Genomic DNA, 11,737 nt, shown 5'->3' on the forward strand with positions numbered 1-11,737 from the left:
AGAGACCGAATTCAATGTGTCCTCCTCCATATCTTTAACCATGGAATCCATTAACTCGTTCATGTTATTATTTTATTTAGGCCCTACAACCCAGTCGCTCATAAACTAACTCATCAAGTGGCCAATATAATGTCTATGTCAACAGAAGACCATATATATATACACAACGAGAATCTTGCAGGAGTGATTGAATTTTAAGGAATATGTAGTGAATATAGGATCAAGGAGACTATGAAAGGAAAGAAACCAACTGCTTCTAAAATGACCAGCAGCTGCTACATAATTTCTACTAGAATAAGGAGCACAGGTATTAAACCTACAACTAGACTTCTCTGAGTAAATGTTCATTATGATGGGTAACATGGAAACAAACTGCCAAAATGTCGGCCCTCACATGAGGACACAGAAGGTTATCAATTCAGATTGCTATGATATGACTATACTAACATACTCTAAACAATTTGATATGTGGATAGCTTCAAGGCTGTCTCAGTGAATCGGTGGCATAGGTTCTTAGAGTATTATTAGCCTGTTACAGGGAAAAGTGTCTATATAGAACTGCTCTATCCCACTAAGGTGTGACAGTTGCCTTAGAAACAACAGAGAAAAGCTACTTTTGTCTTTCCTTTATGAATTATAGATAGAGAGGAATAGAAAGACCAACCTCTGTCTTGCGCTAATCCTTCAAGTCGATTCCTCTCTTCTTTGATAGTCCTCAGCTACCTGCTCCCTTGCACGCCTAGCTTCACAAAGTACCTATAAGATCAAAGAAGCATAGCACTATACAAAGACATGGATCTATATTCATAAACAATCTAGGATCAGATGTAAATTGACCATACAAATGCAACAAGCATTAATGATACAAGAGCATTGAGGAAAACTCAAGAGCATGGAGGAAAACTCAAATAGCTTTTATTGATAAACAAGAAAAGATCCAGGAGGAGTTACAACCAGTGGTTCCTGACCCAGCATCAACCTCCCAGCAAAGAAGCCCCTCTTCACCTCAAACAAATCATAGATCACCCAACAATTTGATGTTTGTCTCAAAAAACCAACAACAATTCCTTAAAATATGCAAAATTCCAGCCTCTGGATCTCTGGGATGAGGGATCCATATATAGATATCTGTAAGGGGGATGAGTTAGCTTGTGATTTGATTAGTGTCTTCTCTCTAATAGTTCTTGCTTCCACTTGGAAACTGAAGGCCTCTTACTCATCCTTGGTCGAATTCACTGAGGCAAGTGTCACAAGAGAAGATTCTAGAAGCTTCCATTGCCTCTCCACCTCGCGGAATGACACTGCCATTTGTCATTTCTCGCCCATCGCACCCCACAGAAGGGAATTTTGAAATGCAACGCACCCTCACAGTGTATTTAGGTGCAATGCAACGCACCTAGCCAGTGGAGCAGCTGAAATGATCCTGTTTTTGACCAATTCTGAGCAGTTTCTCATGGAGAACTTCTGAGAGAAGCTGTAATCTGTTGACCTTGTTCCTTTAGGGGTTAGAACAACACTTTTAGGGACTTAAGAGCCCTTGATTTATGGACATTTCATGCTTGGGGTTGTAGGGCCCAAAAATGTCTATAACAGTTGGCCCCTAAAGTATGAGGCCGTTAACCTTTTGGTGTTAGGTGAAATGCTTTATTATGAGGATCCGAAGTTCTTTCAATGCTGGGAGGAGACCTGTAATAAGATACAATACAATACATTATCTTCATATTATTTTCATGATCTAGCTGAGGCGGGCATTCCCATGCTCAGCTTTATAAATTCATTTTCATGTACATAGGACAGACAATCGTCTGAGTGTAGACTGATGATTCTGGTAGAGCCATCATCCTTTTGAGTGGATGATTATCTGTGCAGCAATGATGTACATTTAATGTATTTATTTCCCTGAATATATATTGCAGCCCGGATGGATGAAACTAGATCCGGGGTCTCCAATCTCGTCTGATCTTCACTCAAAGTACAAGTCGATCGATGTGAGAAATGTTTTGAAGTCGAACATGGAAAGACATCGCTTGATTACCAGTCAATGATGTAAATTGTTAACAAGTGTGAGAGGAATCACCGATAATGATAATGATCCTCAAGGTACTGCAGTACAATTCACGTGGTGTAAATAAAGGACTTGGCGTCGAACACCACGCAAAATCATTCGGTCGAAGGTCATTGACGTAAACCTGTCGTCGGAAGTGAGAAACTTGCCATTGGGGCATGCAAGCTTCAAAGTACTGAATGGGGTGTTCCTAGATCAAATTCTTGGATAATGAGCTGATGTCGACAAGAAGTGATCCGTCACAGGGGGGCCTTAATGAATCCCACATCAATGACACGGAACGGAGCAAATGATTTTAATGGAGGTGAAAACAATCTGGTGATATAAGGTTCAGGGTGGCGATCATGAATGAATGGAGTATAATGTATGGTAGTGGGTGAGACACAGGTGAATTCACTGAATGACTTCTCTTGAACATATCGGCGACACTGATGTGATGGATCGGTAGCATTAACCCCAAATGTGGATGGTATGGTGTGACCATGGTGATGTGACTGGTGAATGAAACAACCCAACCCGACTCAGACACGGAGCGGAAGTGTCATGTTCAAGAGTGACTTGCTACCAACAAAGTTTCTTTGAGTTTTCTTCCCATTTTTCCCCAGTCATTGCTAACCAGTACCTCTTTATTTTTGTCAAGCTTGAGGAGGATAACATATGCTTGTTCTATAATTTGCCCTTCGGGCAAACCCATCGCTATGTTTTAACGAGCCTAGCGATAGTGAAACTCGTTCTTGTCTATAGACAAGTTTGTCGCTATTAATCTTTTTAACGAGTTTAACGACAAAGATAACTCGGTCCTTTTCAATTTTAGAGAGTCTGAAAAGGAACATAAAGGAAACTCCAAAATTCCTTTTTCGTCATCTAATCCCTTAAGTCTGAAAAAGTATAAAACAATACAGAAGGGATGAATTTTCGATACTTTTAACGAGCCGAACAAAACAAGCGCTCGATCTTTTTGTGTAATAATCCCTCAGGTCCAAAAAGATTAAAATCTAGAGGAGAGATAGCACTTCCTGTCCCTTTAACGAGCTGGAGAGGCCAATGGCTCGGCAATCTTTTCATATTTTACGAGTCGATTTTGAAAAGAGCTTAAAGACGACACGTCTTTTGAGGAACGAGTGATAAAATGGGTAGCTACTGATTCCAGGTAAGGTTTGGAATTTTCCAATCACGGCAGTGTCACAACGATGGCTAGTGAAATCACTCTTCGCAGCTGTTCCTCAAAATGGGTAAACAATCAAATGGAGGTGAATGATCGGCCAATGAAAAAGTGGAGGTGACGGTGCAAACACGACCAAGTCTTTAATGGCTGAAGTATTACATTCACGATGGTTATTTACTGGAAATCGGTTCATTTTTTAATGAGCTTAAACTCTGGAGGAACATGTGCTCATTTCTTATGTTTATTTTTTAAGGAGCATGAAGTCCGCGTTAAAACTGCTCGATTAATCCAGTCATATAATAAGAACGTCTCATATAAAAACGGCAACTTTTATATTTTTGCCCCACATCCTTTCTTTATGCAAGTTAGGAAACGACCAATCCTACGAGTTTAAGGGTTAGAGGTCCTACAAATTTAAAAAATAAATAGTCGCTCTTCGCTTGCACTCCAGAAGGTTTGCATGCCCCCAGGTATAAAACAGAATTTCAAGGTTACCCCTACTTCTTTCCGTCAAAACAATTGTCTTGCCGAGAGAGGCCTACCTCTTACAGGTTACCAAATATTGTTCTATCTACGGTGTAAACAAAACACTTCTTCGGCAATGTTTACCGAAATAAACAAAGGTGAATGGCGATGCCCGCCAACCCACATAACTTTGATAAGAGAATCTTGTTTTAGAATAACCCCCTCTTCCAATCACGGACGGGGCTACAAACTAGTCATATTCTCTCGCGGAAACCTACCCTATACCCGAAGTTTTCCTGCCGAAGCAAACCAGGGTGCATGCCCCCTGGGTTTCAGTCATGTCCCCCGAATCACTCACGCTCATCAGGTGGACGGACTGGGGATTGAGACATTTCTTGCGTGAAAAGACCATTCAGGGATGGTATATGACTATTTTCTATGTGTGATCCGGGAAATGAAAGCTGGTCTACGAGCTTGACCACTCTTCCTTCGTGCGGAAAACACATCACTCTAAAGAGTGATGAGACAATGGCTCTCATGCAATAAATATAGTCTCGTCCAAGGAGTAGATTGTAATCCAGGGGTCCTTGAACTACCATTATGTTCATGTGAACAGTTTTCCCTCTCAATGTTATGGGCACATTGGGAAGGATCCCTAACGGTCGACTGGTTCCCTTATCGAAGCCTGTCAGATTTCTCATTTCAGGCAAAAGCGATGGCGAACCAAGTGCTTTCCAAGCAGTTGAGGAAAGGATACTCACAGAAGCCCCCTCATCTATGATGGTACCAGCCATAACCATTCTATATATTTGAACAATAATTTGGAATGGTACACTGGCTGGTAAACAGGGTCTGCCTAGTTGGTTCCAGTCTCAGGAGACAACTAGGTTGCTTGGACGTGGGACCACATGAGCGGGCCAGCCGGATTTTCAACTGGTGACGGACTCGGCAAGACTTTTTTATATCCAGGAGGAAGTCGTACTAGTGAAACCGGACGATCATCCAAAACTCTTTTAGCTTCATATAAGAAGGGACAATGGTGGACGGCATGATCGCCTTCGCACAGTTTACAAGGAAATCTATATTTTCCTTTTTGTCCTAAGGCTTCACTTTCACTAGTTGCCGGTGTGTTTTCAACATGATCATCAGAGATTGACGACACCGGGTTGTGCAAACGGGGAGACCAGTCCCTTAAGATCCAAGGGATGCAAGGACAGTCTCTGTGATAGTGGTCTCCCTTGCAAATGACACATGGTGATTTAGGCCTGGTAGGTGCAGTGTGTGGATTTTCGTTAGATGACACTCGTTTACCCCCATTCGCTTTTGGCTCTATCTTCTTCTTCTCTTTCTTCTTCTTTTCCTTCTTCTCCTTAGGTACTTGACTTTTGGCTTTACTAGCCCCATCAAGCGAAGAGGAAGGAGGAGAGGAAGAATTAGAGGAAGTAGAAGGTTGGTGGGTAACTCTGGACTCGTCTAGTTGTTGATTCGATTGTTCAGGAATAGTGGTGTTCTGAACGACAGAGGTTGAGAAGAGCCATACAGGCAAACCAATTCTCAGTCCTGGAAGCGACAATGTGGCCATATGGGGTGCACCAACATCTCCCCAAGAGGAGAAGGGACTAGGATTTCCTCCAAGGGGAATTCCTTGGTTGGTGGACTCCATTTTTTCAACCCAAGATCAACGTAGGAAAGGGGTAATGAATATTCCGTTTAAAATAAATTTTAGACGCTTTGACACAACTTGTTTTTTCAGTTTTTAAGAGTCGAGAAAAAACAAAAGATGACTCTAGTCTCCTTCAATTTTTAATGAGCCTGAAGTGACAAGTGCTCAGATGGACCTTTTCCGTTAAGGAGTCTAAAAAGGAATGAAAGGGACTGCTCTGGAAGTCTAGGTAGAGGGAGTACCAAACCAATCGCAAAACTACAGAATACTTTTTACGGTACGGCAGTCAATCTTCCCGAACGCTGTGTTCAGTGCATTGCGATCGATAGGGTAGCAGACACAGCTTCCTATGGATAAAGGATTAAGCCTATAGGGGTCTCCCAAAATATACTCGACGGTACGTGGGAGCACAAGTCCATACTGGTACTTATCATCTCAAAGTGGAGGAATCACCCAGCCATCAGTGAGAACAACAGTTACCAGGCTTTACGACGCCGGAATACGTCTCTAGCCTAGACCTCTAGATGTTGTGCGTTAAGTTCCAAAGCGTTGTTAGATTCATTGAATTTATTTTAAGTTGATCTTGCTTATGAAGTTTTCCTTTTGGGTTCACCACGAGATGTAGATGTAATTCCTAAAATGCAATCTAAAGATGATAATCAAACTTTTTATCTCTTTTATGCATTGAAAATCCTAGCTACTAGGGAAAAGAAAGACAGAATCTTTTCACAAAGAGCAAAGAGCACACTGTAAATGCACTTTCCTAAATCAATCCAAACAGACTGTCTATATGCAAATGCACATGCATGTATTTGTTTTCGACTTTTTTAGTACGTGGATGCTAAAAAGAAAGTTGATGCACAAATCTAAATTTCTTTTCAAGCGACAAATATCAACAAGTTTCTTTTCGAAATCAAAAATGGAGACGATCACAACACTTTACGATTTTGAAATGAACACTTGTTCTTGACACTAGAAAATTAAAAATTCAGACCAAAAGCAATAGTAACAGGATAATCGACCATCAACAGCATTCAAACTCTTTCCTACGATTGAAATCGACACTTGCGACAGTTTCAAATCAAAGGACGACAGTATGACTATGCTACTTTTGCAAAGGAAAATTGTAAATGACTTAACAAACACACAAAAACATCTACAGTTCTTTTGTACAAAGGAGGCGGAATAACAACAAGGAAAAGGGGTTTCAAACAGACATATACTGATCATAGGCAGCAAAATTCAGGAATAGAACTAGAAAGAATGAAGCACAGAATCCACAACTGCACAGAGCTAGTCTGATCAGCGCACCTGTAACACAGAGAATCTGAAATGCAGCGCAGGTTGTCCACTCGGGAAGTGCACTGAAATTCAGAATCTCTTAACAGTACCTGCACTGGGCCAGAAACGAGACTCTGTTTGGGTTCCGGGTCACGGTTTGCAGTTCAGTTCTTGGTTTTTGGCCGAGTAAAAAGCAATCAGTAATGCAACAATCAGGGGTAGATCTAAGGAGGATCTAAGAGCTATCACAAGGGCAATCAGAGAGTTTGTGAATCAGTTGTTTAAATCATAAACAGATCCCGGAGGTCGACTGAAGCGGCATTTATCTACTTTGCATTTGCATAGCAAATGCAGTTCGAAAGCTACCTGGCACAGCTTCAGACTCCGTCTGTAAGTTTATGAAAAAGACAACAAAGAAGATAAACAAACAAACTAATTCGTCCCCAGTGGAGTCGCCATTTTGTTACAGGGAAAAGTGTCTATATAGAACTGCTCTATCCCACTAAGGTGTGACAGCTGCCTTAGAAACAAACAGAGAAAAGCTACTTTTGTTTTTCCTTTATGAATTATAGATAGAGAGGAATAGAAAGACCAACCTCTGTCTTGCGCTAATCCTTCAAGTCGATTCCTCTCTTCTTTGATAGTCCTCAGCTACCTGCTCCCTTGCACGCCCAGCTTCACAAAGTACCTGTAAGATCACAGAAGCATAGCACTATACAAAGACATGGATCTATATTCATAAACAATCTACGATCAGATGTAAATTGACCATACAAATGTAACAAGCATCAATGATACAAGAGCATGGAGGAAAACTCAAATAGCTTTTATTGATAAACAAGAAAAGATCCAGGAGGAGTTACAACCAGTGGTTCCTGACCCAGCATCAACCTCCCAGCAAAGAAGCCCCTCTCCACCTCAAACAAAGCATAGATCACCCAACAATCTGATGTTTGTCTCAAAAAACCAACAGCAATTCCTTACAATATGCAAAATTCCAGCCTCTCGATCTCTGGGATGAGGGATCCATATATAGATATCTGTAAGGGGGATGAGTCAGCTTGTGGTTTGATTAGTGTCTTCTCTCTGATAGTTCTTGCTTCCACTTGGAGACTGAAGGCCTCTTACTCATCCTTGGTCGAATTCAGTGAGGCAAGTGTCACAAGAGAAGATTCTGGAAGCTTCCATTACCTCTCCACCTCGTGGAATGACACTGCCATTTGTCATTTCTCGACCATCGCACCCCACAGAAGGGACTTTTGAAATGCAACGCACCCTCACAGTGTATTTAGGTGCAATGCAACGCACCTAGCCAGTGGAGCAGCTGAAATGATCCTGTTTTTGACCAATTCTGAGCAGTTTCTCATGGAGAACTTCTGAGAGAAGCTATAATCTGTTGACCTTGTTCGTTTAGGGGTTAGGACAACACTTTTAGGGACTTAGGAGCCCTTGATTTATGGACATTTCATGCTTGGGGTTGTACGGCCCAAAAATGTCTATAACATAGCCTAATATGTAATGTAACTCTGCTTCATCTTCTATATCAGAATCCCTATGGAGAGAGGGCTTCCACCATGGGAATTCAATGTGTTCTGTTATGAATTCTAACTAAAATGATATTATGGTTTTTAGTAGAAGGGGCATTTGAAGATGTGTAGTAAGTTATGTTCACTACAGTCCATCTTAATTGTCTGCAGTCTGCAGCAACACTACTTTGATCTCCTCTGTTGTAACATCTTCCCCAGTGGACTATTGATCACAATGTGCAAAATAATATAGTTAGACTAGGAGCTATTGCAGTTTAATGGGTAATCAATTGAAACATTACATTACCTCTGCTCGAAATACATCTAGTGAAAATCCATTGAGGCGACTTAAGATTGCTTGCTTAACATCAAGACCAATTCCATCTAGAGCCTCGATTGTGGATAGAAGAAATCCTGACTTATTGAAACAAAACATGTGAATGTTTAGGAACTTCCCTTCTCTTCTACTTACCTCTTCTTGCATTTCCAGGGAGAGGATATCAAAAAATATTTTCTTTTTCAATGAATCACCATTGATTAGATGGTTACCTAAAACAACTCACAAAGAAACCACCAATGACAAAGAAGCCTTGAAGCTTGAAAATAGAAAGAGATTGGTTGGCAACTATGACATTCCAATGTGATCAACAATAGAAGATTTATAAAATTTTATGAAGGGTAATATGAAAAAATTGAACTTGCTGATTGGCAGAATTTCATCTAAGTCACAATGGTCTACCAGTGGGTCTGTTTAACCCAAACAAATGTGGCCAAGGTTTTTCTTATAAAATGGTCTCACCTTGGTCACCACACATCTAGCTATGTCTATGTACTTCTTGCCTTCATTAAACCACCAACTCCAACTTTACCTCAATTTCTACATTTTCCACTAATGCAATTATCTCACATGTATTGTTGTCACATGCCAATCTAAAGTTGTCTCATGCGTTATGGGCATGCAATCACTACCACACCAAATAATTTCGTACTCAACTGACTTATATGAGTCTTGTGCCAACAAACTCCAACCATAATGCCCCCCAAACCCCTTCACACACAAACAACTCAAATGCAACACCTAATCCAATGTATCTCACCTAGTTAAGCAATTAATTCATGACAAGATAAGTAGAACCATCATAATTCGTTACACTCATGGTTGAAGTTTCCTAAATTACAATCTCTTGTACACCATCCAATTGATTATGCTCCAGTTGTAAAGAAAATTGGAAATGAGATCGTTTTAACTCTGGTTGATCTTGAGGGTATTTTACCTTCAGCAATCATTATGGTTGTTTCAGTCACTGCATCTACCACTAGTGGTAAGCCTCTATCAGAAGAAAACTTGCAAAAGACTTTAGATGCCTGTGATAGAGCACTTGCACTTGATGCAAAAAAAAAGAAGGTTTTGGATTTTGTTGAGAGTAGGATGGGATACATTGCCCCCAATTTGTCTGCTATTACAAGGAGTGCGGTTGCAGTGAAATTGATGGGTACTGTAGGGGGTCTGTCTTCACTGGCTAAAATGCCAACTTGTAATGTGCAGCTTCTAGGTGTAAAGAAAAAGAATTTGGCAGGATTTTCAACAGTGACTTCATAGTTTCGTGTTGGATACCTGGAACAAACAGAGATTCTCCTTTGCGCGCCACCTACTTTGAGAATGTGTGCATGTCGATTGTTAGTTGCTAATTTTTTTTTTCCATGAAACAATTGAACCAGAGACTTTGCATTTCCAGTTTCTTTAAACTTAATAGTTCAAGTATATAACTTGTGGGCTGCAATGAGAAGATATATGACACATGAAATTAGATCTAAAATTTGTAGCTAGGTACTCCCAATAGGCATCTCTTGGAAAATCACCTTAATAAGTGACAAACTCCTTTTGTTCATTGAATTTCAAGAAAAGTGGCAACTTCTTAGGATCAAACTCCTCTACTTGATTTGGGACAAAAGAAAAGAAGCACTTTGTAGCAAGACATAAACTAAAGAATTTTTTTATTGGTATGTTTGTATCCTGATCTGTGTAAATATTCACTTGCAGAATACTATCCAAGTCCAAAAGGTTGAAATGAAAGTGGCAAACTTGTGCAACAAGGATCCCCCTAATCACTCTGTTTTCCCCTTAGCTTTTTCTAGGCAACCCTAATGCTTAGAATCAAGCCACAAACATTGGGTTTGCTGGCCTATTCAACAAAGGACATGGGAAGAATGGCATCACACTTAGCCTCTCCTGCTTCAACAACACACTAAAAAGTTCCTTCAATTAGTTCTCACTTTATTTGAAGCCAAGAAAACCCCAAGCCCAAAAAAGGGAATGATCGACGGGAGCCTTTGTACCATACCTTGAATAGGTCATTGTGAGAGGATCACCAAATCGAATATCATCAATTTTAGATGTGCCTATTTGAATGCTTAATTTTTATTTCCTAAGTCTTGCTGTCTTACTTTTTCTTTGTGTTCATCTTCATCGATGCCATTGTCTACTTTTGGAAACTATTTTAAACAATTGAACACACATGCTTTCCCTTTTATCAAATAACACCTGCAATGTTTCTTGTGCTAATCCAATGGCTTTGAGCTCGATTATTTAACACGGATTTTTCTTTGCAGAACATTGTCCAAAAACTTGTTTTAGTATAGACGCATGAATTTTATCGTATAAAATACCACATAAAAACTCCATCCTAAAGAAATATGACCACTGATATTATATGTTTATACGATTCTAGCCATTTTGATATTTTGTCAAAGTGTTGGTTTTCATACTGTTGTAGGTGACTATTTGAGATTTTATATGAAAATAGGAAGGTACAATGAACATATATGCCAAAGAGACTTCAATATAACACAAATAACATAAAAGCCAGATTGTAGCAAGATTTTTGAACATGCCAAGATCACTTGTATTAAAGATGAAAATACACATACCACTGACAACCCATGGGGAAACCAACAATTGTCAGATAGATTGAGAAATATTAGCAAGAAAATAAGAGATATATGACTGCATATAAGTGTTGCTTTAATTAAGATAAAATATCAATAGTTTCAGCACCTTCCACATGGATAATGCATACATAGGAGTATGCATATGTCACCTTCAAATGTTTGAATTTGCCCAAAAATTATGTACAGGTCCAGTAACTCATTTTAGTATAGACACATGTATTTTGTTTTAGAAAATACCACATAAGAATTTTGAAGAAATATGAGCATGCACAGCAATAGCCATTAATAAATGTATTGGTAAAGTTGATTTATTTTTAAACCAAAATCAAAAAAAGTGTTGTCAAAGAGATACATCTTCAAGTCTACATATACCATACATATCAGCTACTTCCCTTTTATATTAGAAGTGCTTCAGGTGCAAGAGGCATTGGAGTCTTTGTTGTATATAATGATTTATTGCATTCTGTCATGTGAAATTGTCATTATAAAAAAAAGTGTTGGAAATTACGCAATGAAGAAAGAGAAGACAAGCTCATAATCAAATATGCAAGTACTGGATTATTGGACCATTGAAACACTTTATTTATATAGAAAATATGAAGTAAATGTACATACTTGCAACT

The 11,737-nt window shown here is 39.5% G+C and overlaps 1 pseudogene; it reads left to right on the forward strand.

Moving 5' to 3' along the window:
* LOC149155091 (U4/U6 small nuclear ribonucleoprotein Prp31 homolog pseudogene) overlaps positions 1–9,765 on the forward strand; it is a 40,525-nt pseudogene extending 30,760 nt beyond the window's left edge.
* The last annotated feature ends 1,972 nt before the right edge of the window (positions 9,766–11,737 follow it).

This window comes from Pinus tabuliformis, chromosome 9 (assembly GCF_031772625.1).
Source record: "Pinus tabuliformis cultivar Carrire ecotype Pingquan chromosome 9, CPIR1, whole genome shotgun sequence".
Classification (NCBI taxonomy): Eukaryota; Viridiplantae; Streptophyta; class Pinopsida; order Pinales; family Pinaceae; genus Pinus; species Pinus tabuliformis.